The following is a 22,413-nucleotide window of genomic DNA, read 5'->3' as shown; positions in this document are numbered from 1 at the left end:
TCATGGATCAGGAGGCAAGTAGGTGGTTCAGTGGATTGAAAGCCAGGCCTAGAGACTGAAGTTCTAATCTGGCCTCAAATACTTCCTAACCGTGTGACCCTGGGCAAGTCATTTAACCCCCATTGCCTAGCCCTTACTATTTTTCTGCCTTGGAACTAATATACTGTATTCATTCTAAGATGGAAGGTGAGGATTAAAAAAGAAAGAAGGAGTACATAGATATCATCCATGAGGTCATATAATGTTCTTTTGATGGCCTGAGTCAATCAGCACAATGTCATCTTGAAAAGAGGAGTACATTGAGAAACTTACTAGCTATAGGAAATTTTTCTTCAACTTGGACTTTACATTAGATCTCTTCCATGATAGCCATCAATAATTCAGTCATCAAACATTTACAAAATACAAGGTACTCTGTTAAGCATCCAGGGCACAAGCACAAGATAAAAAAAGAAGGATAGACTCCTGTCCTGAAGAAACTTGTGTTTTAATAAGAAAAGACAATATATGAAAGGGAGCTGAAAAGCAAGAGGGGGCATGGGGAAGTAGGGAAGGAAGATAACCATGTAGGGTCATGGTGGCAAAATCCAAAGAATGAAGGATGGCTGCTCTGGGCTCTTCCTTAAAATGGAAGTTCTGGGAGGAACTCACCAATGTGAGAATGGAGTTGTGCTGGCTAAGGGAGAAGGCAGCTAAAGTGAAATGGTAAAATTCAGAGAATGCCATGAACATCTTTGGAAAGAGTATGCCTCCTCATTTTATGCTTTGCTAATATGAATGATAAAAGAGTGATAGAACAATAATATCTTTGTTGTCATATCTTCCAAAGAATTGTATATGATTTTGATATATGCACGAGAGATAGCTGTTTGGAAGACAGCCTTTAAGATCCCTTTTGCTCCACCAAATTGAATTTTTTTAAAGTGACCATACAATAAACATATTGCAATCTTGTATTTGTTGAATCCTTTGGTCAATTGTGTAAAGTTGCTAAAGATGGTTTACTATGATATATTGTTTAAAAATTTTTAATTTTTATTACATACTTAATAACCCACCACACAAAACCATTTAACTAAACAAGTGCATCAAAAAAGTATGTGCAAAACAACAAACTCCACTTTGTTTACAATTTGTTTAAAAATACATGAATTATGTATGTGTGCTAATATAAACATCTTCTGCTTTTGAGTTCCCTTAGGATTTTTTTTATGTGGATACTATTCCTCTTGATTTTGTGGCTGTTATTCTTTTTTTTAATGTAGTGATAGTATCTAATATTCTTATTCTCTTTTCTTCTCTTCATATATTCCCCTTATTTTCTTTATATTTCCATTTTTTATCATTTCTAGTAACATAATACAGGGATCCAGTCCATATTCCTTGGGCCTCCAAATCCCTCCTTTGCTATCAGTGAGACTTGAGTTTCTGCCTTTAATCCTACCCACAGACTCCATGGTGCCATTCCTTCAGTCCCCACTTGTGGGCATCAGGGATTAAGGGGTCTCCAGAGCAGAGGTGCCAGCAGACACAGCTGCTTCCAGGACCCTCTACCTAAGGATTCCAGTGGTATCTTCAGCAATGCAGGCTCCAGTGGCTCAGAAAACTAAATGGACTTTCTAATCCTGTCCTCAGAGGTGACCTTGTTGATTCTACTGTTTGCTCTGTTCCTGTCCCTAGAGCCTACAGTGTGGGACTGAATCCAGGGAAGTTAGAAAACTTCCTCTCTAATTTTCTCAGGCTGTTCAGCTTCACTCTAGACTCTTGTCTGTTTCTGCTGCTTTTATCTTTGATTCTGTGGAGATATTTTTGGTGGTTTGTAGGGGGTATTAGGAGAGTGAGAATTCTTCACACTCTATCCAGCCCTCTTCCCCAAGATGTCACTTTTAAAGCCCGCCTGTTCTTTTCTAACACTCTCATGAATATGTCTCCATTCATAGGTAAATGATCTTCATTAACATTTTTTAGATAAAAGGGAAAGAAGGTTAGGAGTTATTGGTGTTTTTATGGTTGCCTTTTCCAGGCAGTAATAAGCCAGAAATTTTTTCCCACACCTTTTGTATCTTATACCTTAAAAATCCCTCTTGTTTGGTTCCTTCCTGTCATGAGCAAAGAAAGGCCCATGGAATGATTGGGATTTATTATCTAACTAGAGCAAGGGGTCACATTATCTTTTGTCAGTCTTGGTCTCCATTTTCTCTTTCCTTGGATAGGGTAAATGCCACAGCTGCATCTCTCCTCACTTCCTATTGCCAACTCCCAGTCAAAACCCTTGGTGGAGAAGCAGCCAGAATGAGGCCATTATATCTAAATGCACCCTTAACAAGTTTACTAAATTGGGTATCTTGCTGACTTTTTTTTAATTGGCTTTACTTACTATTGCAAAGATACAAACGTAAAAAATAGAAGGTCAAGTCTAGAGAACAGTTAATAATCCAATTTGGCTGAACAGAGGAGGGGAATGATGTGAAATAAGTTTGGAGAGGTAAATTGGAGCCGGAATGTAGAGGGCTTTAAATGCTCGAAGTTTGCTCTTCAACCCAGAAGCACTGGGAAGCCATCGAATGTCAACCTCTTCATCAGAGGTCCCAGAGAAGCCTATGTCTTAGAAAGATAATTTTGTTGGTTATGGGAAAGATGGATGCATATAGGGAAGGAAGAGACCACAAACTGGGAGACAACAGGTTATTTCAATAATCCAAGCATTTGATAAATCAGGTAAAATGAAAAAACAAACAAACAAAAAAAAAACCCAACCCACCAAAACTTTATGTTTACACATCATTGCTTGGTTGATGTCATGATTCCAGAAGGGGAACAAAGAACAGCAGGCTCATTTATTTGTAAAGGGGAAGCTCAGCTCCTGAACAATGGGGGAAACTGCTAAGGGTTTAGGAAGCTGCTCACTAGGGTCTTGGCAGACTGATCACCCCAGCTTGCCATCAGAGAAGCAGACAGCTTTCGATCTGGGAAGGCCAGAGGGGCTTTTCAGGCTGGAAAAAGAATTAAGCTATCACCCTGCCTGCAGATGCTACCCAGTTATCACTCTGCATTTCACATGCTGAGTTAATCTTATCAAAACCACTGAAAATAGGGAGCTTAGCTTCTCTTCATGACTCAGGCCAAGGGGAGCAATGCCATTTCATTTATGGAGAGAGAAAAGGCATTATTTATACTAGTGGCCCCAGCCTTAAAGGATGCTCTTCCTGGCTCACAGGTAGTATTTAGAAGCTCAGTTGAATCCTAGATTTGGAACTAGAAGGGAGCCTTGGAAAGCCATTGAATCCCAACCCCTCATTCTACCAATGAGAAAATTGGGGTATAGAGATGTTATATGATTTGCTCAGTCACACTAGAGTGTCTGAGGCAAAAGTTGAACTCATCTCCTACACCACCATTCATATCACTTCTCTGCACCTCAATTTTGTGACTAGGGTGGGGAAGTAACTTGTTCCTTTTTTATTTTTAAGGCTATACCCATCATTATGAATACCGCAAGAGGAGATGACTAGAGCAGCCAGGTAGCATGGTAGATAGAGTGCTGGGCTTGGAGCCAGAAAGAACTGAGTTCAAATCCAGCCTTAGCTACTTACTGGCTATGTGACCTTGACACCGTTTGCCTCACAATTAAAAATTAAAAAGGAGGAAATGGTCAAGTACCCCATGAAACAATTTTCTCTAATTGCCTTTGAGTGGACAAAGAAACCAACTCGGTCAGCTGCATTGTTTATTTCTCTAAGGAGAACTCATGAGCCATCCTTCCAGTGAGCTACAACTTCCTTTTGCCATTTCAATTTATTCTTTGGTCTGACTGAGTGATTGCAATTGGAACAAGAAATTTTTATTGAGGAAACTCCTACTAATGGAATTTAGAGTCTTAGTGAGTTGCCTGAAGCGTTGAGAGATTAAGTAACTTGCTGGGGGTAATCCAAGTAATATGAATCAGAGGTAGTACTTGAACCCACATCTTTTTGTTTGTTTTTTTAACTCTTACTTTCTGCTTTAGTATCAGTTCTAAGACAGAAAAGTGGCAAGAGCTAAACAGTCGAGGGAAGTGATTTGCCCAGGATTACAAAATTAGGAAATATCTGAGGCCAAATTTGAACCCAGTCCTCCCCACTCCTGGCCTGGTGCTCTATCCACTGAGCTACTGAGCTGCCCCAGTGATTTTTAATATAAACAAAACAATTCTCCTAACAGACAGAGCTCCAGAGACATGGAGTAGGATGTTGGGACAGCACCATCCAAAGTGCAAGGAGGGCCACTGAGGGATGGTATGGGGTGGTGGAGATGTAAGGACAGATAAGAGGGGGAGAGAGAGGGCAGACGCCACTATATCTTTCTGGCTTCCTTCCACTTCCACCAAAAATTTTTTGGTCCCCTTCCAAGGAGATGGTGAGTAGCCAGATTAGACTGGAGGCCTGGTACAAGAGATGGTACCGTACAGCCAGTGGGAGAGTAGAGGGAGGCCAGCATCATAATATGGCACCTGTGGGGTTCAAGATGGAGCAAAAAGTCAGAGTCTTGTTCTAAGCAAGAGAAAGGATAAAGTGTGGTCTCCAAGTTGAAATCAATTATCTCTCCAACAGGTGATTAAGGGCAGAAGTGGAGGTGGATTCAGGAACTGATTCATATACACACTAGCTTTATGACAACCCCTAAGCAGGTCATTTAACTTCTCAAGGACCAAAGCAATTTTAATTTTCAGCCGAGGCACCAGCCTACATGGCTGATAGGTATTTCCACCCCTAGAGTTATGCACACTGAAACGATCACATTTCCAGACTTCTCACCGCTTCTAAAAAAAAAAAAACAATAACAAACCCAGTATTGATATGGGTCCATTATTACAATATACATTAATTAATTACAATAGCAGTTTCATTTTATAGGTCACCATTAGAGTGCCCATCTTAGAGATAATTAGATGGATCAGTGTATAGAGTCCAGGACCTGCTCTGGTCAAATCTTGCTTTAATACCATCTTACTTACTCACTAGCTGTGGGACTCTAGGCAAATCAATCAATCAATCCCAAAGCATTTATTAAGTGCTTACTATGTGCCAGGAACTCTACTAAATTACTTAATTTCTTCTAACCTATAAAATGGGAGAGGGAAACAATACCTGCCTGACTTGTGAGATTGTTGGGAGGGTCGATGAAATAACATGGGTGGGACAGCTAGGTAGGACAGTGGATAGAGCACCAGGCATGGAGTGGGGAGGTTCTGGGTTCAAATTTGACCTCAGACACTTCCTAGCTGTATGACTCTGAGCAGGTCACTTAACCCCAATTGCCTAGCCTTTATCACTCTTCTGCCTTGGAACTGACAATATCAATTCTAAGACAGAAAGTAAAGGTTTAATTTTTTAAAAAGAAAAGAAAAAAGGAATACTATATAAAGTGCTTTGCAAACCTGAAAGCACTACAATAAATGCTAGTTATTATTATTATTATCATTATTTATTTATTTGTTTGTTTGTTCATTTATTTACTTATTTATTTATTGGCGATCAGTCCTGGGCAGCTCACTACTACTTCCCCATTGCTTCAACCGAACCCCTTTGCTGAAGAGGTGGCATAAGTTACTAAGAATCACAGTTTTAAGGGATTGGACTACCCGATCTCTGAGATTCCTTTCAGCACTAACATTCTGGGATTCTACGAACCCTTTGGTGGAGTAATATTGCTAGGATTCCTAGGTCTCTCTTATTTACAGATCAGTTCTGGCTAAATATGTCAGTGCTATGAGCCAAAAGGATCTCTGACCTTTCCCTCCCCAAGATAGTTAAAAAAGAAAAATGCACAAAAGGAGAAAGACAGAATGAACACATGGAGAAAGCTCGGAGCACTTATTTAATGAACTCAAGGCTGTTTCTTGCCAGCGTGTAGTTAGAGCTCCATCCCAACTCGGCCAAACTGACTATAATTGTTCCCAAGATTAGAAGGGAAGAGGAGCTCCTAGTCAGTTTTAACTGGCCTAAGAAGGTGAATGAGTCTACGGGGAGTTGGCCTGACAGTCTGTAATTATCAATCCTTTAAGGATGAAGGACTGTGCTGACTGACTAAATGCTTGAATGACCTGGGATGTTTCACTGCCTGTTGTTAGGCAAAAGCATCTATTTATAATCAATATGGTCAGGCATTTTCTCATGTCACTTAAAAAATAGCAATTACATATAATTAGGTATGGATATATGGAGTGAGTCTGAAGAGTACAGGGTATAAGCCTAGGTGACTGGGGGGTGAAAATGGTACCCTCAGTAGTAATAGGGAACTGTAGGGGGCAGCTTGGTAGCACAGTGGATAGAGCTCCAGTCCTGGAATCAGGAGGACCTGGGTGCATATCTGGCCTCAGACACTTCCTAGCTGTGTGATCCTGGATGAGTCAATTAACCTCATTTGCCTAGCCCTTCTCCTTCTGTCTTAGAGTTGTTACTAAGACAGAACAGAAGTGTTTTTTTTTTAAATTAATTATAGGGAAGTTTGGAGGATGAGAATTTTCTGGGAAAGAGTAAACTCTGTTTGGGACATGTTGAATTGAAGATGGGTAGGGGGCATTTAAGTCAAATTCTATGATCTCTTTTTCTCTGCTCTCCTACCCTACTCCAGCAATTTTCATTAAGGAAATTCAGAAAACTTTCCCTTTCCAAGGGTATTCTTATTACCCACATTTTGGAAACACCAGGAAACTCCAAAGAGAGAATATGACTTATCTACAGTCATGAAACTATTATGAAAGAGCTGGAAAAATAAACCACGTCTGATTATTAGATCAACTGCTCCTTTGGACATCTTGAACTGGGCGTCCTAATTGTCATTCAGTCGTTTCAGTTATATCTGTCTCTTCATGACTCTTTTGGGGTTCTAGAGGCGAAGATATTGGAATGGTCTGCCTTTTCCTTCTCCAGTTCATTACAGATGAGGAAACTGAGGCAAACAAGGTAAAGTGATTTACCTAAGGAAGCACAGCTAGAAAGTGTTTAAAACCTGATTTGAACTCAGATCTTCCAGACATCCCCAGTGCCTTAATCCATTATACCACCTAACTGTCCCTATAGCCACATTAAAACAATGGTCCAAAACAAAACTCATTATTTTCTCCACAGAACTCTACTTCCATACTTCCTTATAATTCGTAAGAGCCAGGTCCGCAGCTTTCATGCCATCCTCCATTCCTCATGCTCACTCACCCCTGCACATACAATCTGTTGCCAGATCTTGTGGTTTCTACCTTCACAACATTTCTCCTTCCTCTATCTTCCCTTCTCTCTATCAACCAGTCACAAACTTGGTTCAGTCCCTCCTCACATCTCACCTGAACTATTGCAATCACTTCCTAACAGGTCCTTTTGCCTCATCTTTCTCTTCTCCACAAAGCTTGCTTCATCTTGATTTTTGTCCTGCACTGGATTTTGATGATTTTAGAAGTGTGAGTGAGGCCGATGACTTTGTGCAATTCTGCCTCACTCAAATCCAATTCATGAGCAAGTCAAGACAACACCTGGTGATGCCATTGGTCCTCCTTGAAAACGAAGGACAAACAACAACTACGATATTGTCTCTCCAATTTGTTGTCTACTCAGTTGCCAATGTGATTTTTCTAAAGCATAAAGCTGATCGTTTTCATTCCCTTGCTTAATGAACTCCAATGGATCCCTACTGCCACTAGCTAGCATAAACTATAAAGTCTTCTGTTTAGCATTAAAAAAAACTTTATATCTCAACCCCTTCCTAACCCTTCCAGTCTTCTTACATTTTACTCCCATCTATGCACTTTGTAACTGAGAGAAACTAGCCACAAGACATGCCATCTTCTATCTCCACATGCCTTTACAATGACTATCTGGCATTCCTAGAATCTTTGTTAGTTCCCCAAACTTCCTTTAAGACTCTTCTCAAAACCCATGGTCTTCAGGAGGTCTTTCCCTTCTAACTTTCTGCTAACACCTTCTCCTTTCAAATTAATTGTCAGCCAGCTACTCTATGTAGGTTATATTAAAGGCACCTTATATGTTGTTTTCCTCTATTAGAATGAACGCTCCAGGGGCTATTTTTCATCTTTCTTTTTATCCTTAGCACTTAGCACAGTGCTTGACACATATTAAACACTTAATAAGTAAAGGCTTAGGGGTATGAGTGTCTCAGTAGATAAGAGAGTCAAGCCTAGAGATGGGAGGTCCTGGGTTCAAATCTAGCCTCAGATCCTTCTTAGCTATGCAACCCAGGGCAAGTCACTTAACCCCAATTGCCAAGTCATAATAATCCTTATGTCATAAGGATTAAATGAGTATATATGTAAAATGCTTTGCAAAAACTAAAATGCTATATAAGGGCTGGCTATTATCATTAGTTATTTCTTGCATTAAATAATTCCTACCAGGGGTAGCTGGGTAGCTCAGTGAATTGAGAGCCAGGTCTAGAGATGGGAGGTTCTAGGTTCAAATCTGGCCTCAGATACTTCCCAGATGTGTGACTCTGGGCAAGTCACTTAACCCTCATTGCCTAGCCCTTACCACTCTTCTGCCTTGGAAGCAATACACAGTATTGATTCCAAGATGGAAGGTAAGGGCTTTAAATAAACAAACAAGCAAATAAATAATTGCTACCTAGATAAGTCACTTGATGACTTCTTTTGGTCTTACTTTACCTTCTGTAAATTTAGGGGGTTGGATTTTTTCATGTTTTAGGTCCATCTCAGCCCTAAATCTATGATACTATAAGATTTCTTTCCAGACAAATTAAATATTTAGAAAGATAAAAATCAGTAATGTCTAAGACTATCTTGAAAGGACCAGAACGTGCAAAGGAAAACTCTAGAAATATCTGGTGAATTGATTCTTTCTTTCTTTCTTTCTTTCCTTCTTTCTTTCCTTCTTCCTTTCTTCCTTTCTCTTTCTTTCTTTCTTTCTTTCTTTCTTTCTTTCTTTCTTCTTCCCACATTTCTCTCTGGGCTTTCTCTAATAGAAACATGATGAGAAGCTTGCCTCAGGTTTCTTAAGGTTCTGAAGAATATCTGAAGAATAAATGCAGAAACAGGAATCGGCCAAGCACTGGCTGGTTATGGACTTAAACACCAGCAAGGGACATCCTGCGACTAAATAGAAACCATCAACAAGCTAGAGATGGGTATTTAACTATCCCAGCCGATCAAAGCAGCCATGTCTAGAGGCAGGCAGAAAGCAGGAAGGAACTTAATTTCTGTATCATTGTGACTGTGTTTATGAGCTGTCATCCTTCCCTCTTCTCCCCCCCAGGTATAGGCTTCTATGGAAGATTTCAAGATTTGATAACAGTCTACAAAATAAGGAAGCAAGAAATTCCCCATAGCCAGTATTTTCATTTTGTCTTAGCTTTAATCTTCCTGGTGTTCCTCACTCCCACTGCCCCAGAGATGACAAGCTCTGGGTTTATCATTTAAATACATTCTCTCACTCTCCATTTCTTGGAATCCCTGGAGCAGAAATTCTTGGTCTTTTTTTTTAGGGTGGGATGGGATTCTGAACCCTTTTGGCAGTCTGATGAAGCCTATGACTCCTTAGAATGATGTTTTGAAATGCATAAAAGCTAGTGCTTAGAATTATTTAAAAAATCAGTTATATTGGAACACAGTTACTAAGATATTTGAAAGAAGTTGATACCCTAGGGTGGAGAGCATTTGCCCTAGAGTGTCCTTCATGGTTCTGCTTAAGTGTTAACTTGACAGGAGACTTTTTAGGTCTCCCCCACCCAAGGGCATTCTTGTTCTCCCACCTGTACAATGTGTTTTCTTTTTATGCTTTGTTTAACAGAAGCCAGCTAAGTGTGTATATGCTCTGGCTTAGGGCTAAAAGCCTTATGCTCTAGGACAGTGAAGGCAAACCTTTTAGAGACCAAGTACCCAAACTGCATCCTCATGCTGCATGTCCCAGATAGGGGAAGGAGGAAGAAATTCCATTGGGCAGCTGGCAGGTGATGTGAGAGACATCCTCAGGTACAATGGAGAGGAGGAAGGGGGACAGCCCCCTCTGGCACATGTGTCAGAGGCTCTCCAACATGGCTCTAGAATGAAAGGGGCCATCTCAGGGACCATAAATGACAATGGGATCGTTTTTATGGTCCCTCAATAAGTACATGTGTGGCTACATACTCCTAATTTCCCATGGTCCCCATCACTGAAAGCAGTGTTAAAGAAGGCTAGTAACCAACAGAGCCAATAACATTTTAACTTGGGATCATCAACTGTGATTTGGAAGGCATTTTAGATGCCACTGAGTTCAATCCTCTCATTTTACAGATGAGGAAACTGAGGCACAGAATGCTTAAGCGACTTGCAGGAGTCTTAATTCTAGTGCTCTTATCTTCTGCATTCAGCAATGCTTTCTTAATGTTTGATTTCTGTAATTTTTAGTTGTTGCTGGGTCATTTCAGTTACATCCAGCTCTCTGTAACCCATTTGGTGTTTTCTTGGCAGAGATACTGGAATAGTTTTCCATTTCCTTCTCCAGCTCATTCAACAACTGAGGAAATTGGAGCAAACAGGATTGAGTGACTTGCTCAGGATCTCGTAGCTTGTATCTGGAGCTAATTTGAACTCAGGTCTTCCTGACTCAGGGTCTGGTACTCTATCCACTTGTGCCACTACCTAGCTGCCCAGTAATTTCTACTATCTTTTTTTTTATTGTGTATATGAAGTATGTTTTTGCCTCTTATAATTTTTGTAACTATAAGTTCCTCATTCTCAGGAATATTCCTTCCTAAAGACTACATATATATATTATATATATGCACATATATATTTATAAATAGCAATAAAGTCTTTATCCTCTCTCTAGGATCTTTACCCTAAATATAGATAGGTAGATAGATAAAGCACTATAATAATGGTCTTTATTCCTTTTTTAGGATATTGGTAAGATGTTCATTTGAATCTAAGTTGGCATTGCACATAGAGCTAGGCCCTGATTAGTGCAAATAATGAATCCCCTGAAGTGGTCCCATATTTTTAAATTCAAACTATTTGAAGTTATAATTATGTAAAATATGGTCATTGATTCCAAAGTAATGAAATGTGCAGTTCAAATTCAAATACTATAACTGCTTCAAAGGGATCCAAAATGTGCGGTAATAGGAACCTAGCTGGAATCCCCACAGGGGTAAAAAATATGAGCATCTCTATGAAGCTTTGATCTTTCACTAGAGAGAACAACTCAAGATCATTCTCCCGGCATTTACTAGATAATTTGCACATATTCTATAAGTGTTAATTGTTTTTTGCTTTATTTTTTTACCTTTCTTCCCCAAATAAACTGGAAAAATGTTCCCTTCTTAAATAAATAATCATTTCAAAGATAAAGTGTCAATCTGGGCCCAGGTGGCCCAAAGCACCTGGCATCATAGGGAAGACACTCCACACACTCCCACTAGCTAATCTTGAGTAAATCAAAGAACATTGTATTATCACACTCTTAACTAATAATCAGAGCACTCAAAGATATAAAAGTGTAGATTTGTAAGCAGTGGAAGTAGAAACTATTTTGCTCCACTAGACACCATTTCAGAACTCTTCCCCACCAAAAAAAAAAAAACCACACAAAAAAAAAAACACATCTCTAATGCATATCAGATGATAGTTTTCCTAAATACAAAAGGAAAGCTGGGAAGCTATGTACGGAACTTTCCAATCACTTCAATTTAGATATAGATTAGAGGCTCATGATATCCCCCTGCCAACTCCAACAAGCTATAAAGAATATCTTTTAATAAATCTCCTTTGAATAGAAAAGTCTTATGCATGAATTTCCTATTCCTCTCCCTAGTGAGGATGCTTGGGTTACCACATATTCATTCATCTGGAGAAGTATTTGCTGCCAGTTGTAGGAATTATAATGGGTAGGAAAATCTGATCACTCTCCTTTTTTCAAATTCCTCAATCTCAGTATCCTTATTTCAAATTCATCTATGAATAGCCTTAAGTTAGTGACTGGGCAGGAGCAGTCACTGTCTCAGAAGAATTAAAAGAAAGCTATTTCTGCTCTTATTCTCCTCTGCCCTCTTTTGAAGCTATCTGGACTCTTATGAATTCTCTGCTACAACTTCTGCTTCCAGGAGTTAAGATGGCAGTGTAACACTCTGAGCTCTCCCAAACTCTCCCCCACCAAAATAAAAAAAAAGAACTCTCCACTAGACTTCTAGCAAAGAATAGTGAAAGGAATAGAGTGTATGGGATGGGGAACAATAGCCCTCCCCATCTCTAGAACATGGCACATGACAATCTTTGTCTGGGTGAGCTTGTCACTGGACCTCAAATCCCTAGCTGCCTCTCCTGCTTTATATTTCTTTCCTTGAGCACAGGTGACCTAAAAGAAATCTTGAGATGGGTGTTTCTAGCCTTGGTGGTCATAGAGAATTCTGGGTGCTGGATGCCTAGAAGGAGGTACATCCTGCAGCTTCACCCTTCTCAAATCAGATGACCTCCACCCAAAGGATGAGCCATACATGCCCAGATAATCAGAAGCTATGGACAGGAATGGACAGCTACACTGAGCAGTCTAAAGAGAAACTGAAATATGTTTACATGTCCCCCAGAAGTCTAGAATAAGAATGATGATTACCATTTCATGTTTGAAGTATTTGTCAATGCTCGTTTATGAGTCTTTTATGTTTTAAACGTTTTTCTTGGGGTTGAGGAAATAAATAGCTATCCTATACCTATTATTTACTACTTTGTACATTAACGTTTGGACTCAACCTTGTTTATCTCCAGCCACTAATGCCTTCTCTCCTAGGGTTACATGGCTATATAAATATTAGTTGTTATTATTATTATGCTATAATTATTAACATGTCAGCTCTCCCATTAGAATATGAATTGCTTTAGGGCAGGGACTCTTTTTTTTTTTGCCTTTTTATGTATCCCCAGGGCTTGGCATAGTGCCTGGCTCACAGAAGGAGCTTGTGGACTAAGTGACAATTTCCATACCAGTCTGGAAGGTGGCAGTCCATTTTGGGTGTCAGAAGCTTGTTAGGCATTGCCTCTGGATATAATCTCCCCTTCTCCTGAGCCCCACTTCCAATGTAAACCATTCTCTATACACATACATCATGCAGAACCTTCAGGAAAATTCAGTATCATGCCCATTCCTTTCAGAAATCGAACTTGGTTCTTTCAGAGCTCAGCATCCTCTGCTCTCACCTTTATTCTCTCCCTCCCTCATCAGATCCTTGTAGATCAGTTGCTATGACAAATTGCTTTTAAAGTCTCTTCAATTAAGCACTGGCTCTTCTCCTGCCTGACTCGTACAACAACCGGAGTGACAGTGACCTGTTCTTAGGGGATCTGTGCTTAGGGGGTTCTATTTAAAACCCAGAGCGCAATCGGGGTGACAACGAAACTTGCAGAACGTGGCCAAGATTTGTCAGGTTACATAAATGTACACGCTTCCATTTGCCCTTGACATGAAGCTTTTCCTTCAGACTTCAACTTGTTAGATGGGAAAAGAAAAACGCAAATTAAGAACATGTTAAAATGTAAAGATTCCCTGGAGGTGGAGGAGCTGAACCCTAGTCAGGGATAACACTGGTGTGTCAACCCCATCCCAGCATGCTCCTAATGAGCATGGCTACATCTAGCCAAGAAACAGGGAGAGAAGGGAGTTTTCTTTTTCTTTTTTATTTAATCTTTATCTTCTCTCTTAGAATCAATACTAAGTATTGGGTCCAAGGCAGAAGAGTGCTTAGGATTAGGCGATTGGGATTAAGTGACTTGCCCAAGGTCACACAGCTAGGAAATTTCTGAGGTCACATTTGAAACTAGGACCTCCTTTCTCGAGGCTTGAATCTCTACTTACTGAGCCACCTAGCTGTCCCACGAAAAGAGTTTTCTAGGCATTCTCCTAGAGAGATTTCTGGGAAAGCAAGACTCTGCCTTCCTTTAGGTTTCAGTGTTTTAATTTTTTTTAAGTCCTTTGTTTGGCATGTAAAGCTCTTTACAACCTTTTCCTTTCTAATATTTTTACTTTTTTTCTCTACATTTTTTCTACAATGCAGCCTTCCTGCCTACCTTCTGCTCCTTGTAGATGATTTTCCATCTCTCCTCTTTGCTTTTGCATTGGCTGTTCCCCATGTCTGAAATGCTTTCCTTCCTCAGTTCTCCAGCCTCTTACAACCCTTAGCTTCCTTCTAGTGTCAGCTCAAAGGCCATATTCTACAGGTCTTTCTCAATAACTATGGCCTCTAGAGGTTTCCCCACTAAAGCTTCATTTCATTTAACTCGAGAAACATTTTTTATGTACCTATTTATATGCATGTTATCTTTCTGTTGTAATGTAAGATCCTTGAGAGCAAGGACTGTTTTTGCTCCATGAGTCTGTGAGCTACTTAAAAGAGAAGGGACTGGTTTTTTGCCTTTGTATCCTCAGTGTTTAGCACATGGTCTTGTACAGAGTAATTCCTTAATAATGCTGATTGACTTGACTTTCTTTCCATCTCCAACCCTTAATACAGGGCTTGACATGCAATAAATACTTAACAAATACTTGCTAATTGATAGTTTTTATTTTTATTTTTTAAACACTTCTCTTCCATCTTAGAATCAATTCTGTGTATTGGTCTCAAGGCAGAAAAAAGATAAGGGCTTGGGCAATTGGGATTAAACGATTTGCCCAGAGTCACACAGGAAATATCTGAGGCCAGATTTGAAATGAGCCTGGCTCTCAATCCGTTGAGCCACCTAGCTGCCCCCGTTGTTTTTATTTTTGATTTTCAGATTCTAAAGCTAGCTCATGAAACTATTTAAGACTTTCTTGGATATGTATTGAAAAAAGGTATTGAATTTGACACATAGTCTATTCTGAGATTCTGGTTGAATTAAACCCTAATCCCATACACTATCAGGACATGATTCATTTGAGGAGAGTGGATTAGATTAACGACTCATGTTTCTATAGCATTTAAGGTTTATGAAGTGCTTTCCTCATAACAGCCTTGAAGAAAATAGTATAATTAATATTATTTTCATTTTTATAGATGAGGAAACTGATGCTCTCTGGGGTTAAGTGAATTTTCCAAGGTCATACAACTAATAAGAACCAAGGACTGACTCTCTCTCTCTCTCTCTCTCTCTCTCTCTCTCTCTCTCTCTCTTCAGTATGAGCTCTGGTGAGATTCTTGGCAGTCTTAGCCTCGTGTACACTGAAGGCTCTCAGTGGACTTTTCGGCATCTCATAGCTCTTCGGATTTCGGCTTTCTGATTAGGCCTTTGGATTCTGATAAGACTCACTTTCAGATCCACATTTGCAGTCTGGAGGCATTAGGATTAGGATTTAGGGTATTTGTAGCTAGGTGATTTTTTTCTACCTCTTTCCTATATTTCCCACTTTAATATCTCTCTAACTTGCTGTAAATAAAAGTCACAGCCATTTTGACTGGAGAAGTTAATTATTTTTATAAATGGTAAGCACAAGTCAATTATTTTAATTCTTATTTTTAGTTAAACCAGTTCTAAATCTTACATTACCCAGGATCATCCATAGGAAGTATCTGAGGCCAGATTTGAAGCCAAGACCTCCCATCTCTAGGCAGGGCTCTCAATCCATTGAGTCACCTAGCTACCCCCTCAATAATCATTTAAGTGCCAAGCACTGCTAGGCTCTGGAGATCCAAGTACAGAGAATGAAACAATCCCTGCACAAGGAGCTTATATCCCAATGGTGAAGACAACAAGCATATGCTGAATATGTATTCACATTAGATTTTTAGACATACTTCATATTTATGCTGACCAGTTATACATACATACACACACATATATAATGTTTGGCATGAATAAAAAGCATACATATTTATATTTATGCAGAATATATATGTTCATAAATATAAACTACATATATTCAGAATATAAAGTACATGCAAAATACAAAATATGTACAAATACAAAGTAAAAACAAAAGTATATGCAAAATATACAAAATATTGAGCCTAAATATAAAGTATATATATACACATATATACCTTAGTATATAAAAAGTAAATACATATATACATTTAACTGCTTTGTATGTGTTTATATTTATTTACTTATTTTTATGTTGAACATGTTCAGCATAAATATAAGTAAATAAATATAAACACATACAAAGCAGTTAAATACAAAGTAGTTTGGAGGGGCAGCCAAAGTGGCTCAGCAGATAAAGAGCCAGGTCCTGGGTTCAAATCTAGCCTCAGACACTTCCTAACTGTGTGACCCTGGGCAAGTCACTTAACCTCCATTGCCTAGCCCTTACTGCTCTTCTGCCTTGGAATGAATACACAGTATTGATTCTAAGATGGAAGGTAAGAGTCAAAAAAAGTAGATTAGGAGTAAGGGTTCTCCTCCTATCTGTCAGACCATTCCCTTTCAGTCTCCCTTGGTGGATCATCATTCATTCCTGCCCATTAAGCACTGGTATATTCCTTAAGGAGCTGTCCTGAGCCTCTCCAATTATTGTCTCTATGCAGATAGGCTCCAAATCTATATCCAAACCCTTATTTTTCTCCTGAGTTTTCTGGCCCCAGTTACCAACTCCTCGTTGGACAGCTCCAACGGATTGTTTAGAACATCATAGATATTAAGGGTCTTTGGGAGGTCATCTAGCTTAACACCTCTCATTTTGCAAATGGGAAAAACTGAGGTTCTAGGAAGTGATTTGTCCAAGATAAATGGGTGATAAGCATCCGAGACAGGATTTGAACCCAGGTCCTTTGCCTCTAGGGCTGGTGCTCTTTCCCTGGTAGCCCCAGAGGCAGTTTTAAACTCAACATATCCAAAATGGAGCTCAATGTATTTTCTTTATCATTTCTCCAAACTTCCCCATTTCTTCTGAGGGCACCACCATTTCCCCCATTACTCAGGTTCACAGTTTTGGAACCATCCTTATCTCTTCCCTTGGTCTCACCCATGCGTACCCAGGGTCACCCAGTTTTAAAGAGGAAGAGGAAGGATCTGAATCCAGGCATTCCTGATGTGGAGGAGCAGGGCGGTATAGGTAATAATCATTTATCATAATCATAAGGATTTATATAGCACTTTTAGATTTGCAAAACATTTTACACATTATCTCATTTGATCCTCCCAACAGTCTTGTGAGGTAGATGTTATTGTTGTCCCCATTTTATAGATTTTATAGAATGATCCAGAGAAGGAAATGGCAAACCACTCCAGAATCTTTACCCGGAAAACCCCAAATGGGGTCACGCATGACTGAACCACAATAGCCACCATCATAGTCCTGATGCCAGAGTCAGAGCACCGGCAACTGTGCCATACTTGTTCTATGACTCATCTCAATCCCCCAACCCCACACCTCTAGCCCCAAAGCACAGCTCAGAGCCCCAACAGAGAAGTCACGAGCCCCCTTTCCTCTCCTTTTGGCCAAACTTGGGATACGTAGCATTGGCTAATGGTCCCAAGGATGTGTTTTTGCTGCTATCCAGGGGAAGATAAAATATCTGAACTCGCTTCCTCCACGGTGATCTCTCCGGTTTCTAATGAGCCTCTTTTCATAGAGATGCTTTCTTCACGGCACGAGTTCTGGCTGTTCCTGATTAAAAACTGTTCCTGCCCAAGGCAAGCTATGAGACACTGTCCTTATATCCTCTTTATTAAAATTTGGCAAGCGAGTGTAAAATGAAGATAAAACAAATTCTCCCCTAACCCTTTCATGGATGTGAATATTTAATTATCTGAAACCAAGATAAACAGCAGGATGTGTAGTGTCCATGTGACGCAAAGAAGCCAAGGCAGGCATCCAGGAGCTGGCAAATAGAGTTATTAAAAGCTAATGATGTGATTCAGCATTGGAATCAAGGGCAAGAAAATGAGTCTGAAGTTATTGACTTTATCACAAAAGTTCTCCCCTGAAGTCACATAGCGCTGGGGAGAGAGAGGGCTAGGCAACAGGAAGAGCACATTAAGGCAAGAAGTAAAAGGCAAGGAGAGCTAGGTGGCTCAGTAGATAGAGTCAGGACTACAGACAGGAGTCTCTGAGTTCAAATCTGGCTTCAGACATTTCCTGGACAAATCCTTTAACCCCCATTGCCACGTCCCTACTGCTCTTCTGTCTTGGAACCAATACACAACATTGATTTTAAGACAGAAAGTAAGGGTTAAAAAAAAGAACCCCAAAAGCTCAAATTCCAGGCCTTTCTTAGTCATTATTCTCTGCAATAGAGGACTATTCACATTGCTAAGAAATTTATTAGCTTGCTGAGGACAGCCAGACAGAGTTTATGAAATGACCACATTATACGAGGGGAAGCTTTGAGAAGATGCCTCTTAGTTGCCCTACATACAACAGTTACTTATCAATAGTTGTTGTACTGAGTTGTCAAGTGGAAATCTGGATTGCTTACTCATAAGGAAGGCATTCTTGGGGAATCAAGGCCTGCAGTCAGGAAGATCTGAGTTTCAAATCCATCCCCAGACACTGGGCAAATCACTTAACTTCTATCAACCTCGGTTTATTCATCTCTAAAATGGGGATAATAATAGCACCTATCAAACCCGGCTGCTGTGAGGATCAAACGAGATAATATTTGTAAAGTGTTTTGCCAACTTTAACACACACAGACAAATACTAGCTATTGTTATTACTGAGCATGTGAGAATTGGACCTGGAATCACGTACATGATTCAGTTCAACAAACATTAAGAGCCCAGGATGTGCTAGGCACCCAGGATGCAAAACCAACCATGAAATTGTCCCAGTCCTCAGAGAGTTTACAATCCAACAGGCCTTCTAGAGAAGTAAATACAAAGGAACACAGGGGAATTTCAAGAGGGAGAACAGAATGCACTCCAACTGGGACAGGAAAGGCTTGATAGAGGGAAGAACCAAAAGAATCTGGGGCCATTCCTCTCTTCCCACCCAAAATAAAGACTTTACATTGTTCTGGTGGCTGCAGTGATGAGTGGGTAAGATCTACTTGTCCTTCATCTGTTCTCCTTCAAGGAGACTGAAGATGAACAGTCTATAGGGGTCTTTCAGACACTTTTGCTTATCTTCATCTGCAAATTATCCTTATCCTGCAAAAAGTCATATTGACCTTTTTTTCCTGCCTATCTTTTGTGCCTATCCCCTCTCCCCAGGGGAAGGAAGGATTGTTATTGTTGTTCAGTCATGGTGTCCAGCTCTTCGTGACCCATTTTGGTGTTTTTTGGCAAAGATCCTGGAGTAGTTTGTGAACTTTTCCAGTTTATTTTACAGATGAGGAAACTGAGGCAATCAGGGTTTAGTAACTTGCCCAGGATCACAGTGCTAGTGTCTGAAGTCAGATGTGAACTCAGGAAGAGGAGTCTTCCAGTCTATTCAGGAAGCCACATAGCTGCCTCTGGTGCAAAGGATAAGCTTTTTTTCTTTTTTTAGTAGGGGGAACAGAAATAGCCTTCTGGGAAGAAATCCCCCCACCTCTGGCTGGCCTCAACATTGGAACACGAGTAGTTTCTATAATAAATATGTGAATGGTTAAAAAAAGAAAAGTTACCCAAGGTATATTCTTTCTTTTAAAAAACATAGGTGTTTTTTAAACTCTTACCTTCTGTCTTGGAATCAATTAAATCCTAGGCAGTAAGGGCTAAACAATGGGGGTTAAATGACTTGCCCAAGGTCACACAGCTAGAACATATCTGAGCTCAGATTTGAACTTGGCTCTCTATCTACCAAGCTACCTAGATGCCCCTCTGAGCCATACTCTTGAAAGAAGTGAGGACATTCTATGAAATGGAGGTGAGATAGGAACGCATTCCAAACATGAGGTGGGTGGAGGAAGAAAGGGGAAGTAATGTCCTGTGCCAGGGTCAGTTTGGCAGGATCAGTGTGTAGAGGAGGATTAGTATGAATTAGAACTGGGGAGGCAGGTGCGAATCAGGGTATGGGAGGGCTTCCAATGCCAGGCTGAGGACTGTCTATTTTAGCCTAGAGGCAATAGGGAACCATTAGGAAATTTTGAGCAGGGAGCTGATGTTATCAGATTTGCTTTAAGAAAACATATGTAACTAGGTGGGCACCCACACACATTGCCGCAGGAATATTTATTTATAAACAGGTACTTACCTTTGGTTGAGTTAAGAACTCCATCTACGGGAACCACTTCAGGTTTGGTATTGTCTGGGTAGGAACGTCATCACTGTGACCCAAGATGGAACACGTCCAACACTGGGAAGTGATACAGAGAGACCCAAAGCCCAAGCCCTGGCCCAGCAAGACCTTTTCAAAAAAGTCCATTTCACATTTATTAGGTCGGGTCAGAGTGATGTATATAATACTAGAAACAATCCTTGTCAGTGATGCCTTGGCTTCTGGTGACCCAACTTACCCAGTTTGTCCTAAAATCTAAAGGAGGAAGGCAAACACAATAAGGGATCTAGGAATGGCTTTAATGACCCTCTCAGGCTTCTTTTGTAAAGAGATGATGGAGGCAGGCCTAGAGATGGGAAGTCCTGGGTTCAAATCTGGCCTCAGATACTTCCTTCATTGTGTGACTCTGGGCAACTCACCTAATCTCAATTGCTTAATCCTTAACACTCTTCTGCTTTGGAATTAATACACAGTGTTGATTCTAAGATGGATGGTAAAGGTTTTTAAAAAGAAAGAGAGAGGATAGAGAGGCATCTGGCTGTTTCAGTGGAAAGAGAGTCAGGGCTAGAATTGGGAGGATCTAGGTTCAAATCTTGACTCAGATAATTTCTAGCTGTGTGACCCTGGGCAAGTCACTTAACCCACAATGCCTAACTCTTACTGCTCTTCTGCCTTGGAATTAGTACACAGTATTGATTCTAAGATGGAAGGTTAAAGTGTTGTTGTTGTTGTTGTTGTTGTTGTTGTTGTTGTTGTTGTTGTTGTTGCTGTTGTTGAAAGAGAAATGATGGAGGGGAAGCTAGGTGTCTCAATGGAAAGAGAATCAGGGCTGGAGTTGGGAGGATCTGGGTTCACATCTGGCTTTAGCCATTTCCCAGCTTTGTGACCCTATACAACTCATTTAACCCCTATTGCCTAGCCCTTACCACTCCTTTGCCTTAGAACCAATACTTAGTTATTGATTCTAAGACAAAAAATAATAGTTAAAAAAAAAAGATGATGGAGAAGCAACAAGAGAAGGAAGACCAATGCTAGCAAAGAGGAAGAAAGAGTAGGCTGGGGGGAGGAAGAATCATAGCAGTAGCTCTCTCTGGGAGAATAATTCTCAGGACAGGAAGGGAGCCAGAAGCACCTGAGACCCTCTCATATGCTGAACTCTTTCTTAAAGGATCATTTTTGGAGTCAGAGAACATCCCCAACCATGAAGCATTCATCTGAATCACTTGGTCTCCATGGGCTGAAAGATACTAATCTGATTACATAGCAGTGGGTATGATAAAACCCATCTCATTCTGGTTTTAACAGGGCTGATCAGCTCTAGCAACCAAGGAATCATTAGCATTCCCATTCCTCCATTCCATTCCATCCATTCCTCTATTGCCCTTGCCTCCGAAGGCTTAGTACGAACAGTAAGTCTAGATTCTCTGGTTAATCCCCATACTTCAACCCTTCAAGGCACCACAATTTTGTCTGTGTGTGGGTTTTTCTTCCACTGACTCAGGTCACAATTCCGCCAAGTTTTCCTAGATCCTCTTCATGAGGTGTTGTCTCCACCCCCAATCCCCTGTTCAAATTCATCCCCTGGTGGCTAGCCTTCTGGCGATGATGACTCCTACATTTGTACAGTGCCTGGCGCATCCGAGGCTCTTAACGTGGGATTCTTGAATTTAATTGAATGAGATAGATGGGTCCTCACATGGCAGCCACATGATCTCTCCCTTGGCCTGGACTGGAAGATTTTTCAACTTGGGTAGAACCTGGCAGAGCTTCTGCTCCACTTTGCATAGCTGTCAGGAATCCAAGGTCACTGTGTGCCACAATATGATGTTAGAGGGGGACTTTTGAGGAAACTGATAGAAATAGATAGACAGGTAGGTAGAGACAGAGAGATAAAATGGCAGATAGATAGACAAAAATGATAGAGAAAAAGAAAGAGAGAAAAGCAGGCAAGTAGACAGAAAGGTAGATAGACAGACTGCAGGAAGGCAAATAGAGAGACAGACAGAAAGAAAGAAAGACAGACAGGTAGGTAGGCAGAGAGACAAAGAAAAATACAGAGAGACAGACAGAAAGACAGGTAAACAAATAAATAGATATACAGTCAGACAAATAATGGATATGCATAGTTAATCCAAAACGGCTCATCTGTAATTAATTTTCCCTTTTCTAACCTATCAGAGAAAGCTAAAAAATAAATATGTAAATCCCCCTTACTTGTAAGCATTAAGGTTCTCTCTTTAGACCTTTGGAGCACAAATAAAGTCATCTCTTCCCTTCCTATGAAAAGAAAATGGAGTGGGCTTTTTTTTTTAAACGACAA

At 40.2% G+C, this 22,413-nt stretch overlaps 1 protein-coding gene across 1 annotated transcript in view; it reads right to left on the bottom strand.

Moving 5' to 3' along the window:
- BMERB1 (bMERB domain containing 1) overlaps positions 1–22,413 on the bottom strand; it is a 142,477-nt gene that overhangs the window by 22,452 nt on the left and 97,612 nt on the right. The gene's annotated exons all lie outside the window — the stretch shown is intronic.

Source organism: Gracilinanus agilis, chromosome 1, assembly GCF_016433145.1.
Source record: "Gracilinanus agilis isolate LMUSP501 chromosome 1, AgileGrace, whole genome shotgun sequence".
Classification (NCBI taxonomy): domain Eukaryota; kingdom Metazoa; phylum Chordata; class Mammalia; order Didelphimorphia; family Didelphidae; genus Gracilinanus; species Gracilinanus agilis.
Note: the sequence above shows the minus strand (reverse complement) of the source record. Positions and strands in the feature narration are given on the sequence as shown.